This window comes from Mobula hypostoma, chromosome 31 (genome assembly GCF_963921235.1).
Source record: "Mobula hypostoma chromosome 31, sMobHyp1.1, whole genome shotgun sequence".
Taxonomy (NCBI): Eukaryota; Metazoa; Chordata; class Chondrichthyes; order Myliobatiformes; family Myliobatidae; genus Mobula; species Mobula hypostoma.
In genome coordinates this window covers 5,563,975-5,571,625 of record NC_086127.1, presented here as the reverse complement: position 1 = coordinate 5,571,625, position 7,651 = coordinate 5,563,975, and the positions used below count along the sequence as shown (strand labels likewise).

The following is a 7,651-nucleotide window of genomic DNA, read 5'->3' as shown; positions in this document are numbered from 1 at the left end:
AGGTGTTTCATGTTTGAGATAAAATAAAGTTTTTAACTTGAAATCTCTCAGTTAAAGAGGGTCACATTTGGTATTAATAGAATGAGAGTTGACTGTAGCAAATAGTACTGACTATCGGCCACAACTGAGCAAAGGCCCACAGTGAAATAATGCGGGATATGTTGCTTAACATCAGCCTGCTTTAATGATGAGCCTCATCTTTGATTGAAAGAAATTCGCCTTAATCTTTGATTAACTTGATTAGAATTGTCGGTACTCTGGGGTATTCATAGATAAGTACATCCAAACAGTTTCAAACATATCGACGCCAGATTTAATTAAAACAATTGTGAATCTGAATGATGATGTAACCTTACTGTCCCTGTGGAGATGTGGAGGGGTTTATACTAAAGACAGCCGGAACAAATACCTCAGTGTCGTTGCTTGTAAATCAGTGGAACAGATTCATCACGTAGAACATGCTGGAGACATTCTGCAGTATCAGGAAAATATATTATATCATAATTGCAAATGTTGGTGTCCCTGGTAAGCACCTATAAATTTATTTTGTTATTTATGTAATTTTACACTCGAGATTGTCTCCCGGTTTGATCTATAGTTGAAATTGTTTGCCTGCTGATGCTATGATTTTGCTTGAGCCAAGAGTGGAACAGTGATATCGTTTCCACGATCCTACATCCTCAACGTATGGCACTAGTAATGATAATTATACTAGTTCTAATGGTAATAGCGATAAATAATAATAACAACCATAAAATGATATAATAATAATAATAATAATAATAATAATAATAATAATAATAATAATAATAATAATACTGGACCTACTGCTTTATTTCTGAGCGTTTAAAGTTTATTGAAAGGTCAGATTGTAGAACCACAGAGAGACATCCGGCGAAGAAGTCGACAACCAGCCTGGTTACTGCCTGATAATAAATAGTCATAATTCGCAGATAAAATCCATGTTGTTGAATTTTTGGCGACTGTATTGAAGGATGCAAACAAATGCTTTAAAACAGTTGTGTTACGCAAATGATCCAAGTAATTCCTATTTTATTTGGCTTTTGGTGATACTATGCCTCTCTTTTTCCTCTGCTGCTGTTGGCTAAATAAGCTTTTTAACTGGTGAAACACAGCGAAAGTGTTAACCTTCTTCTGTTTGAAACCCACAGAATCGATTGCTCTGGAGTTACTGAGAGTGATCAGCTGCTCATGTTTACAACCGGGCAATTGGTCTTTACTGTGTGAGTAACTAACCCAATTGTCCCAGCAAATTTTCCCAGTACTCATTGGTCAGTGTCGTCACTCTTACAGTCTGTGAAATATTGCTGTATGTTTATGGATTGTTAAAAGTCCATTGATTGTTAAAATTAATTCACGTTTGCGCCAGATATTCCTTAACTATTATTTGGGGTCCCACCAGTGCACTGACCTGTGTACGCAACTCAATGGCGTGACCGTGAGTGAAGGAATTCTCATGAACACATGTATTTAAATTTTAGCTTACCAATTCAGGCCAAGGGCATTTGTGAAGATAGACAGCTGCATTTACATCACCGAGGTGGGCTTAGAAAGCCCGTGTTTTGTGCGCTTCGATATTCCAATTGTATGAATGGAATGGAGATTCCCTGCTGGCCCTGCCGTCCCATCCAGACCAGAATAACTTATTTCCCTCTTGTCATTTTAGTCTTTACTTTGCTGGTCATTTTCATATTCTGGGTCCCGGTTCGTGACGTTCTTGTCATTGGCAAATTTACTCTCTGTCTAGTTTATTTGGACATCAGATCCCCTCAGAACGACTCCAGGCTGTCCACGCAACACATCATCTTCTCGGGGATCACTCCAATCGATTTTTTCGCACATTTCTGAGATATTCACGGGTTTCTTAGAGAGCGGAGCCTGAAATCTGACAGCAGATGCATCAGACCATGCAGATCTATTAGACAAAACGTTTCGCCATGACTTCCTGGCTCTTAGAACCACTGAATCATCGAGACTTACGGAACGAAAGGAGGCACTTCAGACTATCGAGTCCCCACCGACTATCAGACACCCATTTACACTAATACAATATCAATCTCTTATTCTCTCCACATTTGTTCAGTTCGCTTCAGACTACATCATCCACGTGTACACCTGAAGCAATTTGCAGCGTCTAATTGGCCGAGCAGCACGCATCACTTCCTGATATGTGATCAAAGCCGCGCACCCAGGAGGGACCCGTGTGGTCAGAGTTAGAACGTGCAAACTCCACACAGACAGTCACCGAGTTTAGGATTGAATCTGATTCTCTGGCGGTCCTGTCAGGGACACGTAGGACAATCTGCACCATTTTTTCCTTATAACTTCCATGGGTTTGACCATTTACTTAATAAATTCAGATGGCGTTTGAACAGTTTTCTTGGTCTCTCTTTACAATTTCGTGAGTTTATGGTTGGAACAGGAATTTATATTTCCATCTCTGCTATGGCGGCGTCTTCCAGAAATATCTTTAAAATAATAAAAGGCGGGACTGGACCAGAAAATATTGTTTCTCCTTTTCAGATTATTAGAGTATTTCGGCACAGAAGTAAACTTCCTTTCCATTCAGTCTATGCCGACATGATCTTAAACCTAATCCAATTTACCTGCACCGAAAGATGTTCTTCAAAACCATCCCTATCGTTTTCAGACCTACCCAAACCTCTGTTAAATATTACAATTGAAATCTTGCGCTGGGATCGACTCCGCCGTTTTTTTAAAACTTCTGAATAAACTTGGGCCTTCTTACTCAAATCCCTCACAGCCCTGGTGTGTTTTGAATTTGATTTCCCCGCATATTCCCTGTTACTGCTGCAACAGGTAGACCTGTATCTTGGTTCTGACATAACAAGTTGTGTTTCGCTTTCAGCTGATGCCAGCACTTTGTCTCGGTTGCACACGGGGAGCTGGATGTTTGGAAGGGAGAATGATGGACAGTATCACTTGTTAAACCTTCCGACATCCTCCAGTAGAGGGCAATATACACCGAGCACAGAAATCTGCTGCTCTGAGTTTTCTCGATTTTATTTCTCTTCTCTTTTTTTGCAGTGAATTTAGTGGCGATTGGGATCCTGTCCCGGGGAAAATGTGACCTCTCCACCTGCACAACTCGGTACCTGGTGGCCATGGCAACGGTGGACCTCATGGCTGTGAGCACTGCCGTTATAGTGAGGAGGATTAGTTTTTATTTCCCAGGATCCTTCTGGGACATCTACCCATTGTGTAGCATTATCTTTGTACTGCTGTGTGTATCTAAAGACTGTTCCGTTTGGTTCACCGATACCTTCACGTTTGATCGATTTGTCGCCATTTGTTGTCAGAAGCTGAAAACAAAATATTGAACCGGGAAAACTGCGGCTCTGGTTCTGATGATTACCTGCGTACTGATCTGCTTTAAAAACGTTCCTTACTATTTTATACATAAACCGGGGACACTGATTAATAACGTTTTTTGGTTCTGCAAATTACGGGCAAGTTATTACACTGAGCAAGGACGGGTGGCTTTTGATAGTTTGGACAGGATTTTAACTCCATTGATCCCCTTTGGTTTAATCCTGCTTCTCAACTTTCTGATAGTCAGACACAACCTGTTGGCCAGTCGAGTGCGCAAGGCACTAAGGGGTCAGAGCAGGGGAGACAATCGGAGTGACCCGGAGATGGAGAGCAGGAGGAGGTCGGTGATCTTCCTCTTCTCCATATCCGGCAGCTTCATTCTACTGTGGTTATCCACTGTTATTAATTTCTTAAATTATAACATTTCTCAAACAGATTCCAACAATTTCACCGATTCCGAATATATCCTGGATCAGGCCGCATACATGTTGCAGAATTTAAGCTGTTGCACAAACACATTTATTTGTGGGGTGACTCAGGCCAAGTTCAGAGAACAGTTCATCAGCGCAGTTACATACCCTGTGACGTCACTGCTGCGAATCATTAACAAACTAAAGAACTGACCCCGGCCGCGGCTGCTTTCAATATCCCGCGACCCTGAATGTACTAGTTAATACCCGAATAATTTACACATGGATGCAAACAACGGCAACGACAGGCGGGAGTTTGGCAGAGAAAATGGCGCTAGAGCGAATAGAAAGTGCGGATGTAATTTTGCAGAGATTTATACAAATTTTCGAGATTAGAGAATCAATCATTTTTGTCATTCTTCAGTAAATGAAAACGCAATGCAAACGAATATAAACAACCCTATGAAACACAATTACAAGTAACTCATATACTGTACATAGACGGATTGCATGTACATACAGTGACGCTGTGCTATTTGTATGTAGCGGTGTTCGAGTGCGATGGGGTGGGTTAATGGGTGAAGGTGTTGATCAGTCTGACGGTTTGGGGAGAACAACTGTTTTTGAGTCCGGTGGCCCTGGTGTGGATGGTGTGTAGCCTCTGTGCCGAGGAGAGTGGGAAAAAACAGTCTACAGAAAGGGCGGGTGTCATCGTTCAAGATATTGCCGGCATTTTTACCGGCACCTTTCTGTATGTATGTACTCGATGGCGGGTAGACTGATGCCAATGATGTGTTGGACAGGTTTAACTACCCGTTGTACAACCGCTGGAGAAAACCTCCATTCGACACACCAGGGGAGATTTTTTTTTCAGTCTCCAATTCGCTACCAACCTGCTAAGCTTCGTGAGTTGGGCGAAGAACTGAACTCTAGCGGTTCGTCAGGTCTTTCTGCTCCCAGCAGTGAGAACCTGTACCAGTGATCTGGATCGAATCCAGTTTGCAGGAGCTGACAGTGGTTGCTCACAGCTATACTAATCGCGGGTCGATTAAACATTTTACAGTGGATTAGTATATCACCTTGATTCTGATACCCAGGAGCATTTTTCTTCTAATTTTTTTTAAATTTTTCTGTCCCCATCATTTTATCGTGTCGATTCACTCCACAGAATGATCTGAATGTCATAGTTTGGACAAGTATCGGTTTATTCCTTTATTTTGATCCCTGACATCAATGGAGACATCTATCGAATGCAATGTCGCTGACATTCACCGGGATATTGTTTGGGATGTTGTGACTCATGATCAGGAAGGATGGGTGAGATTGAGCCTGTCCTCCTTGCAATAGTGTCTGCTAACACTGACCTGGTAGATGTATGCAAGGTAATGAGAAGTACAGGAAAGGCAGATGTCACAGCGGACTATAATTAGGAAGCTTAGGTTTACGTTCGGGGATATTTCATCCGGACAGTAAGAGTGGTTTTCATCCAACTGTTGGAGCCTGGATTGTACTGCTTGAGAAGGATGGGTTTAGAGTTTTTCCCAACATGTCAAGACTGTTTATACCAAGATTTGGAAAACCAATGCATAAAATGTTACGGACCATGGGCTGGGAAATGGGGTTGGTTTGAATAGGAACGGTGGAAATGGTTGATAAATGACCATTTTCTCGATTGTATGTAGCCCGATGCCTCCATGCCCACTGTTAAAATTCCCACATCCTGTGTAAATAAATTACGCAGTGAGATGATCATATCGATTCCCATCGCCAGTTTTGCTCTGATCCTCAGCACGAACCACAGTTGCGATGAAACTTCGAAACTTCGAAATAGCCAAACTTCGAAAAAAAAAATTATCACTATCAGCTCCCTAACTCAACACGGTGCAATTCGGGAGCAGAGTTTTCTTCAAGATTAATTAGTTAATGATTGAAAGAATTGCGGGAGGGGTGGGACGGAATGGATGTGTGGGAGAGGGACATTAAGTACCCAGCGACAACATGTTCTGGGTCACGAATGCTAAATTAAATAAACTGCTCTGTGTTCCAATCTACGTGTGTTTCACCTTCCCAGCTGCGGAGCGACGACCACGTGAGTGGGGAGTGCAGACGAATAAATTGCAAGAAAGTGGTTGATTGAAAATGAAAATGCTGTTGATTGCAAAGGGAGGGGTAAAGTACGAGCCAAAAGCCGCGTGTTGTCTATTTTACCTCTACTTCCCAGCCACCGGGGACAAAATACTGCAGCAGCACTTCCGGTTTTGACGGCAGTCAGCTTTGTGATGTTTTTAATATCTTCCATAAATTATGATAAAATAAGTGAGGTAAACAAATGCGTAGCCCCGTTATGTAAAATAAATCCACGTTGTAGTCAACGCCGTTAGATGGGCTTTTCCAAGTTCGACAAGACATTCGCTCCATCACAGACTCATAGAGAGATCCAGCACGGAATCACACACTCGGACCACCGAGTCCGTTAAGCTTCCATTTATACATTTACGCGACCTTAATCCATGGTACTCTCGCCACAGTTCCAAAGAAAAATCACCTTTTTGCCATTTCTACAGATTCGGGATAATTTACGGTCCCCGTCCAAGCCGCATGTTTCTTTAGAGGACGGGGGAATTAAAGAGCAGGGAATCTTATCCCATCCCGTGGTGAACGTGCAACTTCACGCAGACGCTAAACGACGTCACAATATCTTCGTGTCCAATTAGATCCTCGATTGATTCACTTGCAGTCCCCAGTCATTTGGGATTTGCAACAACATCTCCCCCACAATCTCCCTCAGCACAGGAGAACCACAAGGCTGCGTGCTTACACCCCTGCTCTACTCGCTTTCCACATGACTGTGTGTCTAAGCACAGATCCAATGCCACATTCCAGTTTGCTGTTGTGAACCGAATCAAAGATGGTGACGAATCAGCATAGAGGAGGGAGGTGTGAAGATTCAATTGCCAGTGTCTAGTCTGACACCAACCTACACACACACCCTCACACACACACACACACACACACACACACACTCAACTGAGCATCACTCCACTCCCTTTGCAATTTTGCTCATTTCTTTCTCAATTCCTGCTAAAACATTGTTCACATTGTCTACATTTACATTTACATCATGTATTATTATATTGTAATTTGTTCTTTACTGTGCCTATTATCTTGTTTATTAATTATTGTGCTGTCTTGCACTGTTTTCTGCACTTTATGTAGTCCCGTTTAAGTCTGAAGTCTAATGTAGCTTTGTGTTGTTTCACGTAGTCTAGTGTAGTTTAGAATTGTTTCATGTAGCACCATGGTCCTGGAGGAAAGTTTTTTTCGTTTCTACTGTGTACTGCACCAGCAGTTGTGGTTGAAATGACAATAAAAGCGCCTTGACATGACTTGAGACCAAGGCACGCCCCAGTCGTCTCAGTGAATTTTCAAACTCCCAATTCAGTTTCGTTTGTGAATGCTGCTGAAAAGTATTCACTTGGTTTTAATGCCATCGCCTATAGCCTCTATGACTAAGGTATTCAGTTCCTCAGCTGAAAGTTTGTTTAAATGGCGTCACGACCCAGCTTACACCGCTCCCTCAGTCTGTAAATTCCAGAGGTCCAGGTACTTACCAATCTCTGTGTAAGTTATTATCACTTGATTTATTCCCTGAATCTCTCTCTCTCTCTCTCTCTCTCTCTCTCTCTCTCTCTCTCTCTCTCTCTCTCTCTCTCTCTCTCTTATTCTGAATCAATACACTCAAATTGCACAAACCCTTCGTACGAGGAAAAAAAATCCAGAAATTTATTTCAACCATACTCCTCATAATGTTGCCAGATGGTATTTATTTAATAGTGTGCATTTTATTCCATGTGCATATTTTAACCTTAACTTATTTAATTATTTGT

General features: G+C 42.0%; 1 pseudogene; it reads left to right on the top strand.

Moving 5' to 3' along the window:
- Positions 1-458: 458 nt before the first annotated feature.
- On the top strand, positions 459-3,977 carry LOC134339927 (probable G-protein coupled receptor 139; annotated as a pseudogene).
- Positions 3,978-7,651: the final 3,674 nt, after the last annotated feature.